Here is a 17,268-nt window from a genome sequence, read left to right on the forward strand (position 1 = left end):
GCAACAGTTACTGGGAGAAAGTCTATTACTGGTATTATGCAGGAAGTCAGCCTAGATTATCATAATGGGCCCTTCTGGCCTTAATAATCTATTATTCATTTCATACAGACCACTCAAAAGCAGGTGTTTATTTCCATGTTGTTCTCGCATTAACTAGGTCTAAGAAACAGCGCTATAGTGTGCATAAAATTATAGAAAATCAGAATTTGCTCAGCATTACTGGTGTAAAAACAATCCTTCAAGTACATGATCCAAAGTCAAAGAAAAGTCTTCCGCTGTCTTCAATGGACATTGGAACAGATCCCAGACAGACAACACATCCCTTCACTGGGATGCATCCTTCACAATGATGTGTTCCTTTTAAAAATGACACTATTGAATTTTAAAACCTTTTACTGGGATGACATATTCCAGAAAACCTAGTGCTAGTGACATTTACATGAACACAAAAAAACTTAAGGCAAAAAGTTTTTGTATTGAGTCTGGGAGAAGGAACAGTCTCAAGGGGGAAAGAGAAGGAACAGAAGAAAAAGAAATAAATGAAATTCTGTAAAATCCTACCTTCCTCTGGACAGGAGAATATACGGTTTCTGAGTAGGCCATTCACAGATTATTTAAAATATCTGATGATGGGCATGATATTAAAAACTAGACAGATGTTCTAGCAGACACCTGCTTACTCCTTGTGTTAACAGAATATTAATACGTGAACAAATAAAGGAATTGTTTGAAATAACGAGCTATGATTCATCACATCAGTATTTGATGAGGTTAGTAGAGACTGAAGCCCAGAGCATGTCTTTGTTCAAAGGACATGGTAGGGTTTTGAGAAGATTTACTAAACCAGATGCAGTAAGTCAATGTTTCTTATTCAGAGGGACATGATCCTGGGGAGGACGGGGGAGCATCTTGAATGGCAATGGGGGGGCAGAGTCTTGAGGGATTGAAAATTGTATTACAATCTAATGCAAAGAAAATCTCACTCCCCCACTCCCTGCACACCCTTATAGATTTTACAGTCAGAAGGGATCATCGCGATCATCTATTCTAGTCTGATCTCCTTCAGGGTCAAGTATTCTTGGCCAACCTATTGAAACATACACAAATTAAATAGGTCTATCATTGTCACTTTTATTAATGAATGTTACTATACTTTTATTTACCCATAAGAGGGGTTGTGAAAATTTTTCATTTCGAATAAGGGGTCACAAACCTCAAAATGTTGAGAAACCATGCTGTAACTGACCCACATTGTAGCATTGTGTTTTCAAATAGAAATCTTTTCTTATCTGAGTTCCCCTCCCCCTCAATCTGTGCCCTCTCCCCTTTGGAGTTGTAACTCCATTGTGCCACAATCACACATGTATCCTAAGCTGCCATGCACCAAGAAACCCATGGCAGAGAACTTGCTGCTTATTAACACAGTTTTCGGACTGCTTACTAATGTGTTCCATTTTAATTAAATTTTGATTGCATTTGCTTTAACACTTTAATTGATAAAGGGCTTGGCTACACTTGCAAGTTGCAGCGCTGGTGGAGGCTTTCCAGCGCTGCAATTATTCTCCGTCCACACTTGCAAGGCACATCCAGCGCTGCAACTCCCTGGCTGCAGCGCTGGCTGTGCACCCGTTCAGGTTGGGGTATAAGGAATGCAGCACTGGTGATCCAGCGCTGCTCATCAGGTGTGGACACACACCAGCGCTTTAATTGGCCTCCAGGGAATAAGGAGATATCCCAGAATTCCTGTTCAGCCACTCTGCTCATCAGTTTGCACTCTACTGCTCTGGCCTCAGGTGACCCGCCCTTTAAATGCCCCGGGAATTTTAAAAATCCCCTTCCTGTTTGCTGCAGCCAGGTGTGGAGTGCAATCAGTTAATCTTTACAGGTGACCATGCCTCCACGCGGCAAACGAGCCCCAGCATGGAGCAATGGCGAGTTGCTGGACCTCATTAGTGTTTGGGGGGAGGAAGCTGTGCAGTCCCAGCTGCGCTCCAGCCGTAGGAATTATGATATCTTTGAGCAGGTAGCAAGGTCCATGCTGGATAGGGGCCATGATCGGGATGCGCTGCAATGCAGGGTTAAAGTAAAGGAGCTGCGGAGTGCCTATTAAAAAGGCCGCGAGGGAAACCGCCGGTCCGGCGCTGCCCCCACGACCTGCTGTTTTTACAGGGAGATGGACGCGATACTTGGGGGTGACCCCACTGCCAATCCTAGGACCACGATGGACACTTCTGAGCAGGGTGGGGGACAGGAGGAGGAGGAGGAGGAGGCGGCGGCGGTGGGGGGGGAGGAAACCGCGAGTGAAGCTACTGGGATGGGGGAAGACACCCCAGAGTCCCAGGAGGCATGCAGCCAGGAGCTTTTCTCAAGCCAGGAGGAAGGAAGCCAATCGCAGCACCCAGCAGTTGCTGAAGGACAAGCAGAGGAGCGCGTTACCGGTAAGCGGCTTTTATTTTCAGGGTGGAAATGTTTCGGGAGAGGAGGGGGGGTTAGGGCTGCATGCACGCATGCCTAGATGTGGAATAGCCCATTGATGTGGTCTATCACGTCGCGGTAATCGGCTGCAGTAATCTCCTCAAAAGTTTCAGCCAGAGTGTGGGCAATGTGCCTGCGCAGGTTTATAGGGAGAGCCACTGTGGTCCTTGTCCCAGTCAGGCTAACGCGTCCGCGCCACTGTGCCACGAGGGGTGGGGGGACCATTGCTGCACACAGGCAAGCTGCATAGGGGCCAGGGCGGAATCCGCATTGCTGTAGAAGACCTTTCCGCTCTTCCCTGGTGACCCGCAGCAGGGAGATATCTTCCAGGAGTAACTCCTGTGGAAAATGTTGGGAGACTGTTTAGTGCAGATCCCCCATGCAGATGTTTGCTGTCCCCAACGCACAGAAACCCCTGCACAGCCCTGAAGCAATCAGTACCCCTTACTCACCATTTCGTGGCTGCTGTTGTGTTATGTGTGTGCTCTTATTTGTTATGTGAAAAATATACTAAAGTGAAGACTGTAAACTCCTTCAGTGTGTGGGAATTACTGTTTGGATGAGATAATGAACAATGCTACCCTGTTAACTGTTGCAATTTTTGCCTTCCAAAAGCGACCTTGACTGCTGGACTGCCAATCTCCACCACAGCACAGAGACTACAGAATCTGAGGAAAAAGCCACGAAAAACCAAGGAAGACATGCTGAAAACAGTTATTGATCACTCTGCTAGAGAGAGTAAACACCTGCAGGAGTGGAGAGAAAGTGAAAGCAGGATCCACCAGAGACATTGGCGGAGAAACGCTGTGGCAAAGAGGAAAAGCACAGACCAGCTGCTAGGCATCCTGGCGCGCCAAGCGGACTCTCTCCAGGCACTCGTAGCCATGCAGGCAGAGCAGTCCCGTGCTGCCCCACAGCCCCCCCCCATCCCAAATTTTATTCTCTTCTGCCCCAATGTCAGCTCCAAACCCCCTTCCCCAGCATCCAGGTTCTTACCACCACCAGCTGCCTCCAACACCTGTACGTTCACCAACCAGCCCTGAGAACTACGACCCTTACCCTCTGCACTCAACCCCCATCACCATGCAGTATATGCACCCTGAAGTGCAGCAGCCATTGCACAGCACTGCAGACAGGACATATGCAAACTTGTGACTGTACAGTTCACCAACCCACCCCCCTGCCCTAGGTTCCTGAAATGTTGTGTGTCTGTCAATGAAGTATTTTTCTTTTCAATAAAATAAATCTTGGCTTTGAAAACAGTCTTTATTATTGCAGATAGTGAAAGATACCTTATCCCAGTAAAGAAACAGTCACTGGAAATCATGTTAGGGATAATAGAATCCTAACAGTGTAACCACTGCACTTCACTCCCATGCAAGGCAGCAAACATTACTGTTGGCTTTCAGCCTCAAATTCTTCCCTCAAGGCATCCCTAATCCTTGTAGCCCTGTGCTGGGCCTCTCTAGTAGCCCTGGTCTCTGGCTGTGCAAATTCAGCCTCCAGGACTTGAACCTCGGTGGTTCATGCCTGACTGAATGTTTCACCCTTCCCTTCACAAATATTATGGAGGGTACAGCATGCGGATATAACCGCGGGGATGCTGCTTTCCCCCAAGTCTAGCTTCCCATACAAGGATCTCCAGCGGGCTTTTAAACGCCCAAAAGCACACTCCACAGTCATTCGGCACCGACTCAGCCTGTAGTTGAACCGGTCCTTGCTCCTGTCAAGCTTCCCTGTATAGGGTTTCATGAGCCAAGGCAGTAACGGGTAAGCGGGGTCTCCAAGGATCACAATGGGCATTTCGACGTCCCCTACTGTGATCTTCCTGTCTGGGAAATAAGTCCCTGCCTGCATCTTCCTGAACAGGCCACTGTTCCGAAAGATGTGTGCATCATGCACCTTTCCAGGCCAGCCTGTGTAAATGTCAATGAAACGCCCACGGCGATCCACAAGCGCCTGGAGAACCATAGAGAAATACCCCTTCCGATTAACGTACTCTGATGCTAGGTGGGGGGGTGCCAGAATAGGAATATGCGTCCCATCTATTGCCCCTCCACAGTTAGGGAAACCCATTTGTGCAAAGCCATCCACAATGTCCTGCACGTTCCCCAGAGTCACGGTCCTTCTTAGCAGGATGCGATTAATTGCCCTGCAAACTTGCATCAACACGATTCCAACGGTCGACTTTCCCACTCCAAGCTGGTTCCCGACCAACCGGTAGCTGTCTGGAGTTGCCAGCTTCCAGATTGCAATAGCCACCCGCTTTTCCACCGTCAGGGCAGCTCTCAATCTTGTGTCCTTGCGCCGCAGGGTGGGGGTGAGCTCAGCACACAGTCCCATGAAAGTGGCTTTTCTCATACGAAAGTTCTACAGCCACTGCTCGTCATCCCAGACTTCCATGACGACGTGATCCCACCACTCAGTGCTTGTTTCCCGAGCCCAAAAGCGGCGTTCAAAGGTGTTGAGCATTTCCGTGAATGCCACAAGCACTGTAGTGTCACACGCGGCAGGCGACTCGATATCATCGATATCATCGTCAGACTCCTCACTGTCACTTTGGAGCTGAAGGAATAGTTCAACTGCCAAACGTGTTGTGCTGACGACACTCATCATCACAGTCCTCAGCAGCTCGGGCTCCATTTCCCACAGAAATCGCGATTCACAGACAGAGAGTAAAAAACAGCAAGTGACTCACAATGGTGCCAAACGTGGCCGGAAAAACTGTGAATGCTGGGATCCGAAGCGATGCACCACGGGGCGTTGGGACAGGAAGCGGAATGACCCGCACCCTTCCGTCCCCTTCCCACAACCCACAGCGCAAAAATGGGACGAGGTGCTCTGTGGGATAGCTGCCCACAATGCACCTCTCAATACAGCGCTGCAAATGCTGCAAGTGTGGCCACACTGCAGCGCTGGTAGCTTTCAGTGTGGCCACACTCCAGCGCTGGCCCTGCACAGCTGGACGACCAGCACTGCAAACTACCAGCGCTGCAACTTGCAAGTGTAGCCAAGCCCAAAAAGTCTTACACTCATACATCATTCAGGAAAAGCTACAACCATGGCCCTACATGCTGAATCATAGTCACAGAAAGAATCTAGAATTAATAAATGCCAAGTTATAAGAGAGAAGCACAGGAGTGTGATTATTGTTTTTTTGGATAGGTTATCACATCAAGGATGGCATGAAGGTCTGCATTTCTCATTCCTTTCAGGATAAGAAAGAAGAAAAATATTGAACTGGCAGATGGCTGCAACTCATTACTGTGTGGAACTACAGCACTGAGGGTAAAATGATGGCAAATTAATCATCATTCACTAAGAATGAATGGCAGGGAATGATGTGTGCTGTTGCTATTTTATTTCATGTCATATTAAACCTGTACTAGATAACTGACAAAATGTGTTAAACTCACTGTGGCCTGTGCTAACATCAACAGATGAGCTAAGCGTCTCTTCTCGCATAAACAGCTATTTATTATTTTCTTGCAAATACTGTACCAAAAGTTACAGTTATAGACTGAACATAATCATGGATGAACGAAGACCCTTGAATATTGATATATAATTACTTCTGATGGAAATTACCTTATTTTATTGTAAATTATATCTTAATTTTAAATTACATTATGCCTCAACCTGATTAATTTCCATTTAAACCAGATACCGATTGCCTATGCAGTCAGGATTAAACACTTTTTTTCAACCCTAATGTAGTTCTCTTTAGCTTGTGCTATCACTTAAGGCAGAAACAAAAATGTTTAATGTCTGGCTGCTTTCTAGATCTCACTAAAGACCGACTTCCTTCCCTGATGCCTGGCTGCTTAAAAGAAAAATTATTTACAAAGGGGATATCAGACTGCATCTAACTTAACAAAGGTTCTTACAGAAGATGCTGCATTCAGTCTGCCACTCAATTCACCTGCTCTTGGACTTTTTCAATTGGACAGTTACTTCTCAGGTAAAAGCTATCTAAAATGCCGTGCACACTTCAAGTACTGCACAATTAATGGTCTATATTTTTAAGTGACTAGTGATTGAGATGCCTTAATAGCTGATTTTTCCGAAGTGATGAGCCCCCACTGTATGAAAGTCAGGCCCCTTTAAAGGTGTTAAGTTGAACACCCAAAAACTCAGGCACCCCAAAAACCACCAATCATTTTTGAAAGGCCAATAATGATTTGTACTTTTTAAATGGCTTGTACTGTAAATAGATTTTAAAGGGAACTTCCATGGCCTATGAGGGACTATGATTTGTAATACTGTTATGAACTAGGTGAAACCGGGCTTTGGGATAGAGGTTGACAGGTGTGAACTCACCCTTCAGTTAGAATAGCTGTAAGCATAAACATCACCTTAGACAAAGGGAGTGTGTGAACCTGCCCAGGAACTTTTTCTGAGTATTGTTTTGGATAGAGAGACAAGGAGGCAGAACAGCTGAAGGGAGCAGCTGAAAGCATGGTGGCTGACCTGGGAAGAAAAGTGGGGAGAGGTTTTTGGGTTGGGGTTCAGGCTGAAGAGAGTGCTTGGCGTTGTGAGCAAAATAAATTGTTTCCTGCTATTTGATTCCTTCTGTGTTCAGAGACACGGGACTTTGTACATAAACAAAACTGCATCAAAGAAATAGCTGATTACTACCAATTTCTACTCCCAACTGGAACACCCACATAAACTTTGATTAGCTGCTCAGTCAAAAGGGGCAGTAGTGAACATTTGTCCACAATAGCAAACAGCATATAGTTTGCTGCAATTAGCTGCCTCTTTGCAGACAAGGGCCAGCACTGGAATAGCTGGGGCTTTGCAGATGAGGACACATAAGAATAGCCATACTGGGACAGATCAGTGATCTATATAGCCCAGTATCCTGTCTTCCCACAGTGGCCAATTCCAGATACTTCAGAGGGAATGAACAGAACAGGCAATTGCTAAGTGATGCATATCCTATCCCCCATTCCCAGCTTCTGGCAAATAGAGACTATGGGCACTTCAGAGCATCATGCTGCATCCCTGCCCATCCTGGCTAATAGCCATTGATGGACCTATCCTCCATGAACTTATCTAGTCCTTTTTTTAGCCCTGTTATAGTCTTGGCCTTCACAACATCCTCTGGCAAAGAGTTCCACAGGTTGACTGCATTGTGTGAAGAAATACTTCCTTTGGTTTCTTTTAAACCTGCTGCCTGTTCATTTCATTTGGTGACCCTTAGTTCTTGTGTTATGAGGAGTAAAGAATGCTTCCTTTTTACTTTCTCCACACCAGTCGTGATTTTATAGCCCTCTATCACGTCTCCCCTTAGTCGTCTCCTTTCCAAGCTGAATAGTCCCAGTCTTATTAATCTCTCCTCATGCAGCAGCCGTTCCATATCCCTAATAATTTTTGTTGCCCTTTTCTGTACTTTTTTCAATTCCAATATATCTTTTTTGAGATGGGGCGACCACATCTACACACAGTATTCAAGATGTGGGCATACCCTGGATTTATATAGAGGCAATATGATATTTTCTGTCTTATTATCTATCCCTTTCTTAACGATGCTCAACGTTCTGTTCACTTTTTTGACTGCCACTGCACATTGAGTGGATGTTTTCCAAGAGCTATCCACAATGACTTCAAGAGCTCTCTCTTGAGTAGTAACACCCAATTTAGACCATATAATTTTATATGTATAGTTGGGATTATGTTTTCCAGTGTATATTACTTTGCATTTATCAACACTGAATTGCCAACAACGAGCTTTCATGGGAAAGCTTGTATAAGTTCCTATTGCATTGTTGCCTCTAGTTAATACAATTATGGTCCCTCACTTTCATTCACTAAATTTCTGTAACGATTTTAAAATAATAAAAGAAAAACATGTTTTGGTGGGGTTTTGGGTTTTTTTAGATTATTTTAATCAACTGTGGGTGAATCTCTACAGGTTCAGAGTTCTAAGCTCCCCCAAACCTCTAGAGTTGGCAAAGTCAGGCTGGAAATCACTCTCAAACAGCCTGCTCTCATACTTGCTTTATTTTCAGAGGGGTGTACACTTTACTGTGGTTATATATTGACAAGGCCCAGTAATTCCTGAGGTAGGACAGAAGAAACTGTCAGGGCAGCAAGCAGCACTGTCCCATGAGAGTGGATACAGGCTGCAAGGAACTATCAGTAAATATCAGCTAACCACCTTCACTAAGAGAAATAAAAATACATTCTTGTATAACAGGTTTGGTAACCATAAATAGGATGCAACACAAAATATTAGGTACTATGGCAGAGCTCTGACCTTGCCCCCGTGGGTCCTGTGCTTCCAGGTGGTTTATGCTAGCCTCAGTGGCTCACTGTGACCCTCCACGTAGCCCTTCTCTCTCTAGGGCCAGGGTTACAGTCTACTGACCCCTTTTCATCATAGGCCAGCAAGGAGGTTGGTGAGAGAACTCCCACAGTCTCTGTTGTCCATGGGGGCTTATTATCAGAACAGTTTAGCCTCCTGTCCTGACAGGGGCCTGACTTCCCCTCCCAGGAGATGTTCCTGTAGTGGTGGGTTGAGGGGAACCCGGGCCCACCCTCTACTCTGGGTTCTGGCCCAGGGATCCTAATGGTAGCAGCTGTTAGCAGCCAACCTTTCACTACCAGAGTTGTTACATTTCCCTGGGTCACTTCCCCACAGCTCTCCTGCTTCTCCCTTCCTCACCCTTTCCTTAGGGCTCCCCTTAACGATGGTTTGAGGGTGTCTTCATTAACCAGCCCTTCAGCCTCACTTCCTCTCCTCTGGCTCCCTGGCTCCCCTCTGCCTGACTGGAGTGAGCCCTTTTTATAGTATCAGTGGGGCCTTAATTAGAGTCAGGTGGTCACATTAGCCTGGAGCAGCCCCTGCTCTGGTCAGTCAGGGAACAGAAAACTGTTAATCCAGTGGCCAGTATATCTGCCTTCTGCTATTCTGCTGTACCCAACTGGCCTGGGTCTATCACAGTACATTTTTATATTTGTAATTTGTTTTTTAACTCTTGTTTTGACCACATTCTAAGACCTCTGACCTGTATACCATCGGGGTCAGTTATGATAGGTCCCATCCACATTCAGGCCAAGAGTTTGAATCTAGCCCATGGCTCTTCATTTCCCATACATCAATGAACTGCTAGTGAACAGGTGCCCATATAACAAACCACTATCACAAGCTGTACCCTCATGATTAGGCTAGATGGACAAACACTGAACTATCAACCCTCGAGGTGGTCAGGGTTGAGATATGTTGGGGGATTTGCATAGATGGAACTCAGTTGTACTGTCTGTGAATAAAATATAGCATGTCTTTTTATAGTGTTGCAGTATTTAGCACCATCCAAGTACTGGTTTTGTTTTCTTTTTGTTACACAGGAACAAGGCTAAACTTGGAAATGGCTGCGATTATGTTCCTCTTCAAGACTCAGGGTACGTTTACACTTACCGGGACGGTCGACGCGGCGAGTTCGACTGCTCAGAGTTCGAACTATCGCGTCTGATCTAGACGCGATAGTTCGAACCCCGGAAGCGCTAGTTCGAACTCCGGTACTCCACCGCGGCAGGAGGAGTTGCCGGAGTCGACCCTGGAGCCGCGGAGTTCGCTTCCGCGGCGTCTGGACGGTAAGTAAGTCGAACTAGGGTAGTTCGAATTCAGCTACGTTATTCACGTAGCTGAATTCGCGTACCCTAGTTCGACCCCCGAGCTTAGTGTAGACCAGGGCTCAGACTCTTCAAAAGTAATTAGACTAACACCAGAGATGCTAGAATGTAAAAACCTTAACTGTACTATTTTACTTACGATTTCTGTGTTGATCAGCTGAAAAAAAAAACTTTTCTAATTAGAAAGGTCCCTTAATTCCTAGCAGTTTTGCACAGACAGTCATTGCTCTCCAAGGGTGTCTCTTTAAGGGTGACATTCCCATCGTTACAAAATGCATGAGGCGTGTTCAGGCTTTATGAAGGTGGAGTGCAGATAGGTCAAGAAGGTGAAATTAAGTCTTACATGTCTGGCATCTACTGCAACACTGGAGGCTTCAAGTTTTTTCTTTAGATATGTGTGTGTTGTGGGAGGAGGGTACTTAACAGATTTTTTTAAAATAGCCCATTTTACTTCATTTATCAGGCCTCTTTGATCTGATTGGTTAACAGAAATTTAAGTGTTTTTAGGCTTGAAACTTGACCAGTCTTAAAACTATTTAAAAATCTCCCACTCCATGGTTGAGAAATACCTAAAACAGCAACTCACCTTTTGGGGTGGCTCAATACAATAACACAAGGTTTGAGGTCTCCGAGTGGCTCTTTAGCTAGTGTACAATAGCCCAGGTCATACAGAGCAACCTGGATCACTAGGTAAGCTGGGACTATTCAAACAGTGTTTTAATACAGTCAAATGCAAGGTCATAACTTTGGGAACAAAGAATACAGGCTATACCTACAGAATGCGGGGTGGGGAGAGCGTTGTATCCTAGAATACTGAGACAAGGAAAAGGATTTAGGGGCCACAGCTGATAAACAACTCAACACAAGCTCCCAGTGTGACACTGTGGCAAAGGGGATAATGAGATCCTTGGATGTATAAACAGAGGAGCTGTGAGTAGGGAGGTGGATTTTATCTCTGTGTATGGCATTGGTGAAACTGATACTAAAATACTGCATACAGTTCTGGCATCCACATTTTACAAAGGAGGTTGAAAAATTGGAAAAGTACAGAAAACAGCCACAAAAATTATTCACAGGCTGGAGAAAATGTCTTACAGTGAAGGACTTGAAGAGCTTAATCTGTTTAGTTTACTAAAAAAAATTGAGCAATGACTTGATTACAGCGTATAAGTGCCTCTACACTGAGAAAATGCCAGGTACTAGAGGACTTTCTAATCTTGTGGAGAAACTCATAACAAGAACCAATGGCTGGAAGCTGAAGCCAGACAAATTCAAATTAGACACATTTTTAACAGTGACGGTAATTAATCACTGGAAGAAACTACTAAGGGAAGTGGTGGAGTCTCCTTCTCTTGATGTCTTCAAGTCAAGATTGGATGTCTTTCTGGAAGATATGGTTTAGCCTAACACAAATTATTGGGTTCAATACAGGAGTAACTGAGTGAACTTTAATGGACTGTGATATACAGGAGATCAAACTAGATGATTTAATGGCCCCTGGCCCTAATCTATGAATAAAAATGCCAAGGTTGTTGTGTTCCAGTAGAAAGGCATGGGCAGCCATCAGTAGGTATAACATTTTTAGTGTCCAAACTTAAACTTCAGTTTTAATAAAATTATGCAGTGTTCCGGACATGTACTAGCTTGACAGTCCAGGAGACTCAGGTCCTTTGTCCATCCATACAAAGAGATGAATCCTCAATGATAGACCCAGTTTAGCCACACCGCTGTGTCGATTGGCAGGGGGTTGGACTAGATGATCTCCTGAGGTCCCTTCCAACCCTGATATTCTATGATTCTATGATATGCCTCAATTGAGAGCTTAGGTGAAATCTTGGTCACATTTGCTTCCTTTATTTCAATGGGGCCAGGATCTCATCCCATGTTCAAGAGCAGATAATAGTTCAGTCATAATGTTTATTTAGTCCTTGGTCTCATTGCTGAGACTGACATCACGAGGGCTAGCTGTGACATGGTCACTTGTCCACCAGAATTTGGACACCAACTTCATATCACATAACTCCCTGGTTATGATTAATTTTGGCCACTTCCAAATTTGAGCCAATGACCTAAAGCTGAAAGGCTCTGTCATTACCAAGCTCCTGAGCAAGCCTCCCCTTTCCACTATAATTACAGTAAAATTGATTTTAACAAGTAAGCCAAATTAAAGTAGTCCAGTCCCAATCACATAGCAGATTTACTTCAGCATTTGCTCTAAGGAAGAGCAATCCAGACTGTCAGTTCAGCTGTCATTTGGCTGACTCACACTTGGGCATGTCATATTAATAGATTGTTATGTTTTGATTACTATCCAAAATGCTCTCAAACACCTGGAATAACTCTCTTGTTTACTCTGCTTCAATAAGCTTGTTTTGATATTTCCAAAACTTTTTAAAAATTTTGTCTGACAGGAAATTGTAAAATTTTGACTTTGTTCCGATGCCGGACAAAGGGGAGTTTTAAAACATTGGCATTTCCTGCAAAATGGAAATTATGAGTTTTGACCTGCTGTACTCCCTGCCTCTTTCAAAGCTATACCATCAGATGTCTATATTGGTAACACTAGTTAGATGGCAACCAAAAGGACTTCTTTTTCAGTCTTTTTACAAACAGTGGCATTTCATCAAAACAGGCACATCAACTTCTTTCCCAAGATACTATCAAGTTCTACAGATCATTCAGGGCATCAGGTATTCCCCTTAAACTGAGCTACATCTAGTGACTTTATCTGATTTTCTTCTGGCTCTTATGAGCCCCTGCTCAGGAAAACACAGGAATCATAAAAACTAAAAGTGTAATCACACAACAGACAAATCCAGGACTAGGAATCATCATTCCACACTTTAAAACTGATTATACAAGTGTGATACTTTAGATTTACTTGTGTGAGAGCTGCAGGTGACCAGATGTCCTGATTTTATAGGGACAGTCCTGATATTCGGGGCTTTTTCTTATATAGGCGCCTATTATCCCCCGCTCCCTGTCCCGATTTTTCATGCTTGCTATCCGGTCACCCCAGAGAGCTGTAACAGTGCTTTTTAAAAAACAAAATGTCATTGCTCTGACAGAGTATCTGTTCCCTTTGTCACCCATACTGCAAAGACAGCCATGCATCCCAAACAATTGATCTGAGATCAGTACAATTTTTGAAGCAGGGTTGTTGATTTTACAGATAGAGAGTAATTGCTGTTTAGACAAACAGATGGAACTGACAGGATAATTTTGAACAATATTGACAGCAACTTGTCTTCCAAATGTGTCACTTTTCATTTGGCAACCAGATCATACCAGTGTGGAGGATGGAGAATTTTCTTAATTCCTTTCCAGTCAGAAACCAACCAGTCAACAACTATCTGTTCTATAATCCATCAACTGTCTATCCCTAAAATTATGAAGTGTGACAAGGGAAGATGAAGATGTACGTTAGCCTCTTCTGTACATAATTTCTCAGCTAACCATATCTCAAATACATGAGCAAATCAAACCAAAAAGTCTACGTGATTGTTTTGTACATAGATGCATGTTATGATCATCTAGTCTAACCCCCAGTATAACTCAGGCCATAGAACTTCTCCAAAATAAATTCCTAGAGCAGATTTTTCAGAAAAACCTCCATTCTTGATTTAAAAATTACCAGTGACGGAGAATCCACCACGACACTTGGTAAATTGTTCCAATGGCTAATTACTCCCACTGTTAAAAACATATGCCTTATTTCCAGTCTGAATTTGTCCATCTTCAGCTTCCATTGGATCGCATTATACCTCTCTCTGCTAGACTGAAAAACCTGTTACAGTACCAAGTATTTGCTCCCCATGTAGATATTTCTAGATGGCAATCAAATTAACCCTTAAACTTCTCTTGGTTAAACTAAACAGAGCTCTCTGAGTTTGTCACTATAGGGCATGTTTTCTAAACCTTTACTCACACTTGTGGCTCTTCTCTGAAACATCTCCAATTTATCAATAACCTTCTTGAATTGTGGACCCCAGAACTGGACACTGTATTCCAGCAACAGTCACACCAGTGCCAAATACAGAAGTAAAATAACCTATTCACTTCTAGCTGAGAGTTCCGTTTATACATCCAAGGATTACATTAGCCCTTTTGGCCTCAGCGTTGCACTGGGAGCTCATATTCAGCTGATTATCCGCCATAACCTGCAAATCTTTTTCAGAGTCACTGTTTCCCACAATAGAGTTGCCCCATCGTGCAAGTGTGAATTACCTTCTTTGTTCTTAGATGTTCATTGTGACTGATACGACTATTTCCTGCATATCCTCGGAAGACCTTATTGAATTATGTTTGAGTATATTTGGGTCCATTGCATTACATGCAAAGTTTATGTATTATTGTGGATAGTATGTTACCTCTCTAGGAGGGAGGATGTGCTTGCTGTGAGACTTGGGAGTTCAAGGACTGAATTGAAAATGTGTCAGACAAGAATGGACTTTTGGACAATTAAATGTGAAGTGGATTTCCTGGGGAATACCTAGGGAGAGGTTAATGCAAATTCCCCACAACCGATTATGCAAAACCCCAGCCTTTTGAAGCTATACCTGAGCAGTGGGTCAGTCTACTAATTACCTGTTCCCAGAAACTTGAGACCAAAGGCCTGAGCTGTGTAAAGAAATGGCTGAACTGCCCAGCTGGGGGTCTGGTTGTGAAACTGAGCCAGCTATGAACTTGTAACCAAGGGGAAAACCCAGTTGTGGGTTTTGAATGACTGACACCTACCAGAGCCCAAGGTTGGCGTCTGGTCACCTTCTTAGCATGTTTGTAAGTTATTTTATTGTTTTTAATACATTTTCATTGTAATGCTGTCACCTTAAGAATAAGTATGCTTGTTTATAAAGAGCTGTGTGGTAATTTATAACTGCAGGCCATTATACTGTTCATAACCACAGGAGTGAAAGTAAAGCACACACTAGCCTGTTTAGGCAGTCTGGCTATCACAGCATAGGCAGAGAACTATGCAGTCTTAAAACCCCTGGTCAGAAGGGAGTGAGAAACGGGTCTCTGTCCAGAAGAGATGATGGGTGGGAGCTACAAACCTTTCAGTGGGTCCCCTGAGGGACCAGAAGAGGGTATATATTTACATTTAACCATATTAAAAATATTATTTGCTTGCACCCAGCTTACCAAGCAATTCAGATTGCTGTGTCAGTAACCTGTCCTCCTCGTTATTTACTATTTCCCAATTTTGATGTCATTTGCAAATTTTATCAATGATGATTTTATATTTTCTTCCAAGTCATTGATAAAAACGTTAAATAGTCTAGCGCCAAGAACCAATCCCTGCAGGACCCTCCGTAGAAACAAAAACTCTATAATGATTTTCCTGTTTTCCATTTTGACCAGTTAGCCAGCTTTTTATCCATTTAATGTGTGCTATGCTAATTTTATATTGTTCTAGCTTTCTAATCAAAATGTTGTGCAGTACCAAGTCAAACACTTTACTAAAGTCTAAGTATATTACATCAACACTATTACCTTTATCAAATTTGCAATCTCATCAAAAAAAGATACCAAGTTAGTTAGACAGGCTCTATTTTTCATTAACCCATATTGATTGCAATTAATTATAATTAATTACCCTACCCTTTTTCTTTATTAATCAAGTCCTATATCAGCGGCTTCATTATCTTGCCTGGAATCAATGTCAAACTGACAGGTCTATAATTACCTATTTTCCCTTTTTAAATATTGGCACAACATTAGCTTTCTTCCAGATTCATGGATTTTTTCTGGTATTACAAAGCTTATTGAAAAACAACATTTATGGTCCAGTGAGAGCCTCAGCCAGCTCTTTTAAAACTCTTGGATGCAAGTTATCTGGACCTGCTGATAGTAAAAGGTTTAATTTCAGTAACTGCATATTTTTTGGATGAGCTTTTGTTCTATAAGACATGAAGCATTTAGTTAAGTACATCTAGGTTCTAGAATGTGTATTATGTTTTTATATGTAACCACTTATTGCCAATATTTCTACTTGCTATTATTAGAATCTCTATACTGTGTTAAATAAACTTGTCTAAGTGCTGTGGTGTGTGAAGCTGAGCACTGATCTGAGGTATAACTGGTAAGTCTGGGTGTGCTGATCTGTGAATATTGCAAGTGTCCACTAGAACAGGGGCTGCACACGCCAGGGAGACTCTCAGAAGGTTTGGGGTGTGCCTATCACTAACTGTAGAGAGAAAGCAGGTCCTGGATAGGCCTGGAGAGGAGTGCTGATGTTGCCAATGACTGCTAGAGACAGGGAGCTGACCCACAGCAGGCATAGACAAGCTTCCTCATGTAAAGGCAGATGGTAACGAGGTGCCTCACAAACCTGGGTACCCCTGAGAAGCCTCGCACCCAACCTGTGGGTATTAAGACAATTTAAAAGTTGCAAAGTCTGTCAGTCTGACACCTTTAAATGATTTCTAGTACTGTGAAAACTTGGGGAAAGTCTCTAGAGATATATAGGAATTAAGGTCTTTTGCTTAAAGCCCTAGTCTCGTACTCAGGATCAGTGTTCTATTTATATTCTGCCACAGACTTCCGGTGTGACCTGGGGCCAGATTTTCCAAAGAGCTCAGCACACTGCATGCTGAGCTGTGGAAATCTAGACACTTATTTGGGTGCTTAAATGGGAGCTGAGCTCTTTGGAAAGTCTGGGCCCAATGGTGGGTTCTGAGCTCTGTTGAAAAACTGGCTCTGTGCCTCGATTCCTCATCTGTAAAATGAGGAGAATAATATTTCCTTTCTCCCATCTTTGGTCTGTCTTGTCTATTTAGACTGCAAGCTCTTTGTGGGAAGGGATTGGCTGGCTGTGTGTGTGTGTGTGTGTGTGTGTGTGTGTGTGTGTGTGTGTGTGTGTGTGTGTGTGTGTGTGTGTGTGTGTGTGTGGTTCTTAGCACAACGATCGTGGGTAGTGCCCTTAGGTGCTAGTGTAGTACAAATAATAAATAAATAATACTGAGAATAAAAATGTTAAGTATTCAAAAACACATTGATTTTCATGCTAAAAGCTGTCTCAAAGAAAACTGCTAAAAATGCAAGTGAACAAAAACCAACAAATCCAACCCTTCCAGTCACAAGGCGGATTGTGTCATGCACTTTAGGAACTTTGTAACCCCGTTACAATCCTATTAGAAATCACAGGCCTGAACA

Source organism: Mauremys mutica, chromosome 3, assembly GCF_020497125.1.
Source record: "Mauremys mutica isolate MM-2020 ecotype Southern chromosome 3, ASM2049712v1, whole genome shotgun sequence".
Taxonomy (NCBI): Eukaryota; Metazoa; Chordata; order Testudines; family Geoemydidae; genus Mauremys; species Mauremys mutica.